A 13,731-nucleotide genomic window follows, 5' to 3' on the forward strand; every position below is an offset into this window, starting at 1 on the left:
AGATGTATCGTTATCTTTGGCTGCTTTCAGTGATGCCAGTGTTTGGTTAGACTCTTTCTCTCCGATTGTTCTGTCTGAGTTATTTTCATTAGTTACTTCCTCCAAACCATCAACATGTCTATTAGACCCCATTCCTACCAGGCTGCTCAAGGAAGCCCTACCATTAATTAATGCTTCGATCTTAAATATGATCAATCTATCTTTATTAGTTGGCTATGTACCACAGGCTTTTAAGGTGGCAGTAATTAAACCATTACTTAAAAAGCCATCACTTGACCCAGCTATCTTAGCTAATTATAGGCCAATCTCCAACCTTCCTTTTCTCTCAAAAATTCTTGAAAGGGTAGTTGTAAAACAGCTAACTGATCAACTGCAGAGGAATGGTCTATTTGAAGAGTTTCAGTCAGGTTTTAGAATTCATCATAGTACAGAAACAGCATTAGTGAAGGTTACAAATGATCTTCTTATGACCTCAGACAGTGGACTCATCTCTGTGCTTGTTCTGTTAGACCTCAGTGCTGCTTTTGATACTGTTGACCATAACATTTTATTACAGATATTAGAGCATGCCATAGGTATTAAAGGCACTGCGCTGCGGTGGTTTGAATCATATTTATCTAATAGATTACAATTTGTTCATGTAAATGGGGAATCTTCTTCACAGACTAAGGTTAATTATGGAGTTCCACAAGGTTCTGTGCTAGGACCAATGTTATTCACTTTATACATGCTTCCCTTAGGCAGTATTATTAGACGGCATTGCTTAAATTTTCATTGTTACGCAGATGATACCCAGCTTTATCTATCCATGAAGCCAGAGGACACACACCAATTAGGTAAACTGCAGGATTGTCTTACAGACATAAGGACATGAATGACCTCTAATTTCCTGCTTTTAAACTCAGATAAAACTGAAGTTATTGTACTTGGCCCCACAAATCTTAGAAACATGGTGTCTAACCAGATCCTTACTCTGGATGGCATTACACTGACCTCTAGTAATACTGTGAGAAATCTTGGAGTCATTTTTGATCAGGATATGTCATTCAATGTGCATATTAAACAAATATGTAGGACTGCTTTTTTGCATTTGCGCAATATCTCTAAAATTAGAAAGGTCTTGTCTCAGAGTGATACTGAAAAACTAATTCATGCATTTATTTCCTCTAGGCTGGACTATTGTAATTCATTATTATCAGGTTGTCCTAAAAGTTCCCTGAAAAGCCTTCAGTTAATTCAAAATGCTGCAGCTAGAGTACTGACAGGGACTAGAAGGAGAGAGCATATCTCACCCATATTGGCCTTTCTTCATTGGCTTCCTGTTAATTCTAGAATAGAATTTAAAATTCTTCTTCTTACTTATAAGGTTTTGAATAATCAGGTCCCATCTTAGAACCATCCCTTAGTTATGCTGCTATAGACTTAGACTGCTGGGGGGTTCCCATGATGCACTGAGTGTTTCTTTCTCTTTTTGCTCTGTATGCACCACTCTGCATTTAATCATTAGTGATTGATCTCTGCTCCCCTCCACAGCATGTCTTTTTCCTGATTCTCTCCCTCAGCCCCAACCAGTCCCAGCAGAAGACTGGCCCTCCCTGAGCCTGGTTCTGCTGGAGGTTTCTTCCTGTTAAAAGGGGGTTTTTCCTTCCCACTGTCGCCAAGTGCTTGCTCACAGGGGGTCGTTTTGACCGTTGGGGTTTTTCTGTAATTATTGTATGGCTTTGCCTTGCAATATGAAGCGCCTTGGGGCAACTGTTTGTTGTGATTTGGCACTATATAAATGAAATTGATTTGATTTGATTTGATAATGAATCATGCAAAGTTTGTATGCTGAGTTGGAATGGCATGTGAGTCCAGAATGTTTTTATAACTTTAGACCTTAGACCTCAACAGTTTTTAGAAGAACTCAACTCTTTAATTTAATTTAATTTAGTTATGTATTTTTAATGTTAATTTACTGTCTTAATGTATTTATAAATTGTTTAGGTTCTTGTTATCATATTTACACAATTATTATTATTATTATTATTATTATTATTATTTTATTTTATTTTATTTTTTTATCATTATTATATTTTGTCATTTGATCTTTAAATGGACCACACTGGAAGAAAATGTTTTCACTTTCTTGTGTCATCTATGTATTTTTATTAATGTATTTACAATTATGTTATGTACTAACATTGAACTTACTAAAAAAATCACACGCACTCACACTCACGCACTCAAGCTTTTAATATAAAGATGATTTACTGCCCCCTGCTGGAATAGTGACCCAAAATGCATAAGCATACCAAACAGCAAATGGTAGTTCTCCAGAGCTTCTCCATGATCAAAGTTATACACACATATGCATGTATGGAGAGGTTTTTGTCTTTTCCGCTGCGCTGTGCCACAAGCAGGTGCTTCTATTTTTACACATGCACAAACAGAGATAGTGGCGGAAGACATCAAATGCACCACACTTTTATCTCATGGTACCGGCAACATGACACTTAACTCACTCGTGGTTATGGCAACATGACACTTAAGTAACTGACTAAACCAAATGAACTACAAAAACACAATCAATTAATAATACTAACAACACTTTAACATGAACACAATAACATTTAAAACCCCAAAATCCAAACTCTCATGGTGCATTGCAGCACATCCATTGTTTACTGATTTGCTAAAATTGGTAATTTCTCCAAAAACTTTTGTTCTATCAACTTTCCATTTTTCAGCATTTATCCTTGACCTAAAATACATAAGCATACCAAATGGTAAATGTCAACTCTTTATGGTTTTTCCATGATCAAAGCCATACATGCACACATGCATGCACGCACACAGAGGCCACTTGGGAAGGATGATCTTGAGGCCACTTGGCTATTATAATATAGATAAAAGGGTTGAGTTCTTGTTCTAAAAACTGATGAGGTCTAAGGTATAAGGCCATAAAAACATTCTGGACTCACATGCCATACCAACTCATTATACTTTGCATAATTTATTTCCACCCTTGAAAAATGTCAACTCGCTAGTTTATAAACACGACCCAATCTCAAGCCCGTGGATCCCCTTGGGCAATGCGCTTGTTCAATTTTAACATTCGCAAATGTTTGATTTAGTAACTAATACAGTTGTATGCAAACGTATGTCACCCCTGATAATTTTCATGATTTTCCTTTATAAATCATTGGTTGTCTGGATGAGAAATTTCAGTTAAATATATCATATAGCAGACAAACACACTGATATTTGAGAAGTGAAATGAAGTTTCTAGTATTTACAGAAAGTGTGCTATAATTCTTTAAACAAAATTAGACAGGTGCATAAATTTGTGCACCCCAACAGAAAAAAGTACATCAATATTTAGTAGATCCTCCTTTTGCAGAAATAACAGCCTCTAAACACTTCCTATAGCTTCCAATGAGAGTCTGGATTCTGGTTGAGGGTATTTTGGACCATTCTTCTTTACAAAACATCTCAGGTTTGTTGGTTTCTGAGCATGGACAGCCCACTTAAAATCACACCACAGATTTTCAATAATATTCAGGTCTGGGGACTGAGATGGCCATTCCAGAATGTTGTACTTGTTCCTCTGCATGAATGCCTTAATGCCGACGCAACTTCAATGTTGTCATTGAGTCATGAACATTGTTCTCAAGAATCTGCTGATGTTGACTGGAATCCATGTGACCCTCAACTTTAACAAGATTCCCAGTACCTACACTGGCCACACAGCCACACAGCATGATGGAACCACCTCCAAATTTTACTGTAGGTAGCAACCTTTTTTTCTTGGAATGCTGTGTTCTTTTTCAGCCATGCATACTGCCCCTTGTTATGTCCAAATAACTCAATTTTAGTTTCATCAGTCCACAGCACCTTATTCCAAAATTAAGCTGGCTTGTCCAAATGTGTTTTAGCATACCTCAAGTGACTCTGTTTGTGGCGTGTACGCAGAAAAGGCTTCCTCTGCATTACAGCATCATCTTCTTGTGCAAAGTGAGCTGTATAGTTGAACGATGCACAGAGACACTATCTGCACCAAGATCATGTTGTAGGTCTTTAGAGCAGGTCTGTGGGTTGACTATGACTATTCTCACCATCCTTCGCTTCAGCTTATCTGAGATTTTTCTTGGCCTGCCACTTCGAGCCTTAAATAGTACTGTGCCTGCGGTCTTCCATTTCCTCACTATGTTCCTCATAGTAGAAACTGACAGCTGAAATCTCTAAGACAGCTTTTTGTATCCTTCCCCTAAACCATGATGTTGAGCAATCTTTGTTTTCAGGTCATTTGAGAGTTGTCTGGGGGCTCCCATGTTGCCACTCACTAGAAAAGATGCAAAGACGAGAAACATTTGCAAATGGCCACCTTAAATACCCTTTCTCATGACTGGATTCACCTGTCTAAGGAGGTCAAAGGTCAGTGAGCTTACCAAACTAATTTTGTGTTCCAATAATTAGTGCTACATGTATTCAAATCAATAAAATGACAAGGGTGCCCAAATTAATGCACCTGCCTAATTTTGTTTAAATAATTAGTGCACACTTTCTGTAAATGCTGGAAACTTCATTTCACTTCTCAAATATCAGTGTGTTCATCTGTTATATGATATATTTAACTGAAATTTCTGATCCAGACAACCAATGATTTATAAAGGAAAATCATGAAAATTACCAGGGGTGCCCAAACTTTTGCATACAACTGTATAATTAATTTATCATTAGTGTTATGATTTTTGGCAGTTTCATCACACCAAGCACAGGGTATATCTGCATCACGTTCCAGTCCATATGGCTATGAGACATGGATATTAACCAATAATTACTTGGTCTCTTTGGTGGATTCTTGGGGTCCACTGGAATGATTTATTGCTGGTTCTTGTAACCACATTATGTCGTGTGAAGCAGATCGGAGTCACTGACTGCCCCTGGACAGGACACCAGTCTATTGCAGGGTACTTCCTTGGAAAAGGCAAGTTCCAGTTTACAACATTGCAAATGAAGAGTCATTTCCAAGGACACAGTCAGGTGGCATGACTGGGAATCAAATTCAGTTCTACACATTTGCAGTCCAACTTGCATCCCACTGAGCTACCTGCTGAGAAGGAACATATATACTTGTATTTAAAATGTGCAATTTAACATCTGTTTGTGGCCCATGTGTTTTAAAAGATAAACACAAAGTTAAATGAGGTGAGGAACTGTAACAAGTCCATAATTTGGACCACAAGTGTGGTCACAAGTTAATCTGTGGTACGTTGTGATGCATATCATGTGGTAGGTCAGTCACTACTGTGATCTTGTCATCACTCATCATACAGTTGTGCTCATAAGACATTTGGGTAGATTCTGTTGCCATTATGATTTAAAAAGAGTAAATGCAGTTGTTTGACAATAAACGGCTTCACACAACCACTAACCATGACTAACAAAGTTTTGTTATTCATATTCTCTGAAAAATGGACAAAAAAAATAAAATTCTACCAGGGTATGTAAAGATATGAGCACAGCTGTATGCCATGGATGGACCCGAATGGCCACATGTGACTTGGAATATGTTCAGTTCCACTGTGGCAAACCTTGACAATGCATAGGAACCCACATTGAGTTCATAAATTGTGGCAGACTTATAGTCCATTGTGTCAGGAACTCTAACATATCATCAAACTTTTTCAAGGTCATGAAATGTAGAACATACAGCCGACACCTGTTGACCAAATGCTTCCCATCCAACTCTTTGATCATGTGAAGTTTCAGCTACCTGAGCACTGAGTGCACAGTATCTACTTTTCTGTCTTATCGCAGGAGTGCACTCACTCAAATCTTACAATGCATAAAAACAGGCCAAAGACCCATAATAGACCCATGCAGGTTAAGAGAATTATGATAATCTGCCTGAATTTTCCACAGTGACAGTTTATGCATAGATCTTCACTCATGGAAATGGAGAAGAGAGAGAAAAGAGTATGTTTCATTTAGGGAAATGAACACTCTTAGTTGTTAAAATTGTGCTTGACAACAATCGACAAAAGTGGATTAATTAAATAAAAGTGGGCTATTCAGAGAGAGGAAGAGGAAACTAGAGAAAGAGATCTGTGACATGCGTAATTGGTGCGGCTCGTTCCATGTTGTTCAAGACTCATGCTGTCATCTCAATATGTGAATGTGTGCCTGCCTCTCATCTTCACTGTCATATCTCCCTCTTATGCTTTTTAATTCATGTTCCACTTGATCGTATTTCCTGCTGTATGTGTGCTCTCTCCTGTGGATCACCGCTAACATACTGAATAACATGAAAATCTGAAGTTGCTTGTTAGTAACACTCCAGCTAATTTTGCGGACCACACGCCACGCCCCCTTTGCTTGTCGTCTGCCCAGACCTGTGGTGATCAGACCGCACACGTTATGCCATTCGACATGCATCCTGGAGCTCCTGCACTCCGAATGTGCACAAATCAATTGAGGTGGCTTCAGCCCATGTTCTGGGTATTCGCACAGCATTCATACATGGCTGGCCAAAAATTTGTCCTTCCCGACTGTGTCTCAATTTTTGGCTTTTGTGTCCATTCGGACTGATTTTGCTTCATTCGTGCAAAGTGTGACAGGGCCTTAAAGCTACAGCTTTATGGTGTAGTGCAAGTAAGTCACTTGCTGCTAACCATAGGGAAGAGTCTGGATTCACACCCAAGAAGTCTATTATTACCACATCCTAGTTATGGGAAAACTCTTTTATCACATGTGTGAATATCAGAGTTGCTTTTTTACAGGCTATGTTGATTTTTGCAAAGTATGTGGTTTGGTTCACCAAGCTGCTCTCTGGGACATCCTGAGAATTTGTGGGATACCAAAGAAGTTGCTGGACATCATGGCCAGCCTATACAGAGATACTGTGAATGCTGCATGAAAAGGGAGCAGAATCAATTAATTTCTCCCAGTGAAACCTTCATCTTTCATTACCTTTCATCAGGGATGTTTTCAGTCTTTTAGAGTGTTCATGGCTTGCATGGACTGAGTGTTGGGTAGGGTATTGGAACCTAGAAATGTAGATGTCTTTGCTGTCAAAGAAAGGTTCACTGACCTTTACTTTGCAGACAATGATGAGATCTTTGCAGCATCACTCAGTATTCTGATTACAGCAATTGAAAAGCTGAGGGTCACGTTTCTGGGTTTGTGATTTTCCTCAGTGAAGAATAAGGTCCAGCCTTTCAGTGACTTTGTGGACTTGCCCAGCACAAGTGTGTGTATATATATATATATATATATATATATATATATACACATATACATATATATATACGAGGTCTATTAGAAAAGTATCCGACCTTATTATTTTTTTCAAAAACCATATGGATTTGAATCACGTGTGATTACATCAGACATGCTTGAACCCTCGTGGGCATGCAAGAGTTTTTTCACGCCTGTCGGTTACGTCATTCGCCTGTGGGCAGTCTTTGAGTGAGGAGTCGCCCACCCTCTCGTCGATTTTTTCATTGTTTAGGAATGGCTCAGAGACTGCTGCTTTGTTTGATCAAAATTTTTTCAAAACTGTAAGGCACAACTGAGTGGACACCATTCGATAAATTCAGCTGGTTGTCGGTAAAAATTTTAACGGCTGATGAGAGATTTTGGTCTGGTAGTGTCGCCGTAAGGACGGCCCATGACGCCTGACGGCGATCTGCGCTTCGAGGCGGCAGCGTCTCACCGTTACAAGTTGAAAACTTCCACATTTCAGGCTCTGTTGACCCAGGAAGTCGTCAGAGAACAGAGAACTTTCAGAAGAAGTCGGCATGAGGAGTTTATTCGTACATTCCATTGTTAACGGACATTTTGTAATGAAAGAACGTGCGGGCAGAGTCGCATGTCGGGCCAGACCCGACCGCGGGGGGTCGCGATAGGAAAAACACCTCAATCAATTCAATCAATTTTATTTATATAGCGCCAAATCACAACAAACAGTTGCCCCAAGGCGCTTTATATTGTAAGGCAAGGCCATACAATAATTACGTAAAAACCCCAACGGTCAAAACGACCCCCTGTGAGCAAGCACTTGGCGACAGTGGGAAGGAAAAACTCCCTTTTAACAGGAAGAAACCTCCAGCAGAACCAGGCTCAGGGAGGGGCAGTCTTCTGCTGGGACTGGTTGGGGCTGAGGGAGAGAACCAGGAAAAAGACATGCTGTGGAGGGGAGCAGAGATCAATCACTAATGATTAAATGCAGAGTGGTGCATACAGAGCAAAAAGAGAAAGAAACACTCAGTGCATCATGGGAACCCCCCAGCAGTCTAGGTCTATAGCAGCATAACTAAGGGATGGTTCAGGGTCACCTGATCCAGCCCTAACTATAAGCTTTAGCAAAAAGGAAAGTTTTAAGCCTAATCTTAAAAGTAGAGAGGATGTCTGTCTCCCTAATCCGAATTGGGAGCTGGTTCCAGAGGAGAGGAGCCTGAAAGCTGAAGGCTCTGCCTCCCATTCTACTCTTACAAACCCTAGGAACTACAAGTAAGCCTGCAGTCTGAGAGCGAAGTGCTCTATTGGGGTGATATGGTACTATGAGGTCCCTAAGATAAGATGGGACCTGATTATTCAAAACCTTATAAGTAAGAAGAAGAATTTTAAATTCTATTCTAGAATTAACAGGAAGCCAATGAAGAGAGGCCAATATGGGTGAGATATGCTCTCTCCTTCTAGTCCCTGTTAGTACTCTAGCTGCAGCATTTTGAATTAACTGAAGGCTTTTCAGGGAAGTTTTAGGACAACCTGATAATAATGAATTACAATAGTCCAGCCTAGAGGAAATAAATGCATGAATTAGTTTTTCAGCATCACTCTGAGACAAGACCTTTCTAATTTTAGAGATATTGCGCAAATGCAAAAAAGCAGTCCTACATATTTGTTTAATATGCACATTGAAGGACATATCCTGATCAAAAATGACTCCAAGATTTCTCACAGTATTACTAGAGGTCAGTGTAATGCCATCCAGAGTAAGGATCTGGTTAGACACCATGTTTCTAAGATTTGTGGGGCCAAGTACAATAACTTCAGTTTTATCTGAGTTTAAAAGCAGGAAATTAGAGGTCATCCATGTCCTTATGTCTGTAAGACAATCCTGCAGTTTACCTAATTGGTGTGTGTCCTCTGGCTTCATGGATAGATAAAGCTGGGTATCATCTGCGTAACAATGAAAATTTAAGCAATGCCGTCTAATAATACTGCCTAAAGGAAACATGTATAAAGTGAATAAAATTGGTCCTAGCACAGAACCTTGTAGAACTCCATAATTAACCTTAGTCTGTGAAGAAGATTCCCCATTTACATGAACAAATTGTTATCTATTAGATAAATATGATTCAAACCACCGCAGCGCAGTGGCTTTAATACCTATGGTATGCTCTAATCTCTGTAATAAAATTTTATGGTCAACAGTATCAAAAGCAGCACTGAGGTCTAACAGAACAAGCAGAGAGATGAGTCCACTGTCTGAGGCCATAAGAAGATCATTTGTAACCTTCACTAATGCTGTTTCTGTACTATGATGAATTCTAAAACCTGACTGAAACTCTTCAAATAGACCATTCCTCCAATAGAGCCCTGACTCTTTGTCAGCCTGGCTACAGTGCTGAAAAGAAACCTGGGGTTGTTCTTATTTTCTTCAATTAGTGATGAGTAGTAAGATGTCCTAGCTTTACGGAGGGCTTTTTTATAGAGCAACAGACTCTTTTTCCAGGCTAAGTGAAGATCTTCTAAATTAGTGAGATGCCATTTCCTCTCCAACGTACGTGTTATCTGCTTTAAGCTGTGAGTTTGTGAGTTATACCACGGAGAGGCACTTCTGATTTAAAGCTCTCTTTTTCAGAGGAGCTACAGCATCCAAAATTGTCTTCAATGAGGATGTAAAACTATTGACGAGATTCTCTATCTCACTTACAGAGTTTAGGTAGCTACTCTGCACTGTGTTGGTATATGGCAATAGAGAACATAAAGAAGGAATCATATCCTTAAACCTAGTTAGAGCCCTTTCTGAAAGACTTCTAGTGTAACGAAACTTATTCCCCACTGCTGGGTAGTCCATCAGAGTAAATGTAAATGTTATTAAGAAATGATCAGACAGAAGGGAGTTTTCAGGGAATACTGTTAAGTCTTCAATTTCCATACCATAAGTCAGAACAAGATCTAAGATATGATTAAAGTGGTGGGTGGACTCGTTTACATTTTGAGCAAAGCCAATTGAGTCTTATAATAGATTAAATGCAGTGTTGAGGCTGTCATTCTCAGCATCTGTGTGGATGTTAAAATCGCCCACTATAATTATCTTATCTGAGCTAAGCACTAAGTCAGAAAAAAGGTCTGAAAATTCACAGAGAAACTCACAGTAACGACCAGGAGGACGATAGATAACAACAAATAAAACTGGTTTTTGGGACTTCCAATTTGGATGGACAAGACTAAGAGTCAAGCTTTCAAATGAATTAAAGCTCTGTCTGGGTTTTTGATTAATTAATAAGCTGGAATGGAAGATTGCTGCTAATCCTCCGCCTCGGCCCGTGCTGCGAGCGTTCTGGCAGTTAGTGTGACTTGGGGGTGTTGACTCATTTAAACTAACATATTCATCCTGCTGTAACCAGGTTTCTGTAAGGCAGAATAAATCAATATGTTGATCAATTATTATATCATTTACTAACAGGGACTTAGAAGAGAGAGACCTAATGTTTAATAGACCACATTTAACTGTTTTAGTCTGTGGTGCAGTTGAAGGTGCTATGTTATTTTTTCTTTTTGAATTTTTATGCTTAAATAGATTTTTGCTGGTTATTGCTGGTCTGGGAGCAGGCACCGTCTCTACGGGGATGGGGTAATGAGGGGATGGCAGGGGGAGAGAAGCTGCAGAGAGGTGTGTAAGACTACAACTCTGCTTCCTGGTCCCAACCCTGGATAGTCACGATTTGGAGGATTTAAGAAAATTGGCCAGATTTCTAGAAATGAGAGCTGCTCCATCCAAAGTGGGATGGATGCCGTCTCTCCTAACAAGACCAGGTTTTCCCCAGAAGCTTTGCCAATTATCTATGAAGCCCACATCATTTTTTGGACACCACTCAGACAGCCAGCAATTCAAGGAGAACATGCGGCTAAACATGTCACTTCCGGTCTGATTGGGGAGGGGCCCAGAGAAAACTACAGAGTCCGACATTGTTTTTGCAAAGTTACACACCGATTTAATGTTAATTTTAGTGACCTCCGATTGGCGTAACCGGGTGTCATTACTGCCGACGTGAATTACGATCTTACCAAACCAGCAGTTTCAAATTTCCTTCAGTGTCGCCTGCTCTGGCTCCCGGAAGACAATTGACTATGGTTGCTGGTGTCGCTAACTTCACATTTCTCAAAAAAGAGTCGCCAATAACCAGAGTTTGATCCTCGGTGGGTGTGTCGCCGAGTGGGGAAAAACAGTTATAAATGTGAACGGGTTGGCGGTGTACACAGGGCTTCTGTTTAGGGCTACGCTTCCTCCTCACAGTCACCCAGTCGGCCTGCTTTCCCGGCTGCTCGGGATCTGCCAGAGGGAAACTAACGGCGCTAAGCTACCTTGGTCTGCACCGACTACAGGGGCCTGGCTAGCTGTAGAATTTTCCACTGTGCGGAGCCGAGTCTCCAATTCGCACAGCCTGGCCTCCAAAGCTACGAATAAGCTACACTTATTACAAGTACCATTACTGCTAAAGGAGGCCGAGGAATAACTAAACATTTCACACCCAGAGCAGAAAAGTGCGGGAGAGACAGGAGAAGCCACCACGCTAAACCGGCTAAGAGCTAGTAGCTGCGCTAAGCTAGCGGATTCCTAAAAACACACAATGTGAATAATGTGTAAATAATTTAGAGGTGATTCAGCAGAGGGAGTGCTTTAGTTAAGGCACGTGAAGATTACACTGTGAAGCAAATCGTTATCTAGGTAACTAGATCAATCTAACTGCGCAGATTAAACAGCTAACAGATACAGCAAAACACCACTGTCCTCTGGAACAGGAAGTGATACAATACCGCAGTGAGAGCCAACCACCAGTAGAGGCAAGCAAGAGCCAAAATCGTCTCCTCCGTTGGAAACCTTAACGGGCAAGTTGGAACATGCCCAAGCTGTTAAACAATTTCTCAGTTACTCACTTGTTGAAAGCCATCAAAAGCCGCCTGAATTTTACAAATGGTTTTCAACACGGAGGTGTTTTTTCTGTCGCGGCGCACACAGATTTGCCGAGTCGTCACGGAAATGACTCGGCGAATTTGCGCGCACGTCTTTCATTAAAAACTGACCTTAAACAGTGGAATGTCCACATAAAGTCCTCATGCCGGCCTCTTCTGAATCTTCTCTGTTCTCTCACGACGTCCTGGGTGAATTAAGCCTTAAATTAGGATGTTTTCAGGTCAAAACAGGCCGACGACGGCACCTGGAAGCGCTGCACGACGTCCTGCTCTGTAGGAAGTCCTTACAGCGACAGGAGCACCCCATAATCTCTCATCCGCCGTTAAACTTTTCACCGAAAACCAGCTTAATTTCTCAAATCGTGTCCACTCGGATATTCCGCACAGGTCCAGAAAAAATGTTGATAAAGCAACGCGCCGTCTCGAGCAGCGTGGGAAACAAAGGAATTCAGCCGAGAGGGCGGGACCACATCTCACTCAAGGCCTGCCCACAGGGAAATGACATCACCGACACGCGTGAAAAAACTCACGCATGCGCACGAGGGTTCAAGCATGATTGGTGTAATCGCACGTCATTCAAATCCATATAGTTAAAAAATAATAAAAGGGTCGGTTTATTATCTAATAGACCTCGTATATATATATATATATATATATATATATATATATATATATATATATATATATATATATATATATATCCAGCTTGGGACTCTGGATGGAACTTACCCTGTGGGCTATGTTCTCGATGCCTGGGAGAGTTGGCGAGTCGCATGCTTTGCGCCTTTCTCTGTGGAGGACTTCAAGGATTTATTCATATTTGGATTCATAGTAAGAGGGTTGGTACTTATTGGCTTATGTGCTGCCCTGACCTAATGGAAGATTGGCAAGACAGCTGCCACCAAAACCACGACCCCTCACTTGTCCGTCATGATTAATGAGTTGGGCAAGGCGATGCATTCTCAGACTGCATTAACCCTTGAACTCAGACGCAAATTGGATAACATCTCGGAGCAAATGTACGCCTTGCAGGAGAAGTTGAAGATTTCAGAGGCCGGGGAATTTTCATAATTGGGATCTGTTTTGTTCATGTGAAGCTGGAAAAGTGTTTTTCACTGCTCAACCACAAACACGGCAGGCTTATCAGCCTCTCAAGGATAAAATGCCCATTGTTTATCCTCCTGAAGAATTTCTATGGCCTTGGGAAGACTGGCTGCCTCTTTATCTCTCTTACTCCAGTACACAAGGACAGACAGACTCACACATGGACAAAGACTGAAGCATGCTCCACTTTCCCTCCTACCTCCCCCCTGCCCTCCATCACACACCCCATCCCGGCCACCGCTCACGCCACCCCTTCTCCCCTCCGGGGGCTGCGCGGTTTTAGCTGCAGCAGGTCCCCTTCCCCCCAAGCTAGCAGCGGCGTGACTCCTGTTGCAGCGGCTACCACACACTCATATCGCCTCAATTTGGAAAATGGACTGTTTCAAGTTTAGTGCACATAAACAATGTCAAATGTATATGTGTTGTCTTAATTCTGAT

The sequence above is a fragment of the Thalassophryne amazonica genome, chromosome 10 (assembly GCF_902500255.1).
Source record: "Thalassophryne amazonica chromosome 10, fThaAma1.1, whole genome shotgun sequence".
In the NCBI taxonomy this organism is placed as follows: domain Eukaryota; kingdom Metazoa; phylum Chordata; class Actinopteri; order Batrachoidiformes; family Batrachoididae; genus Thalassophryne; species Thalassophryne amazonica.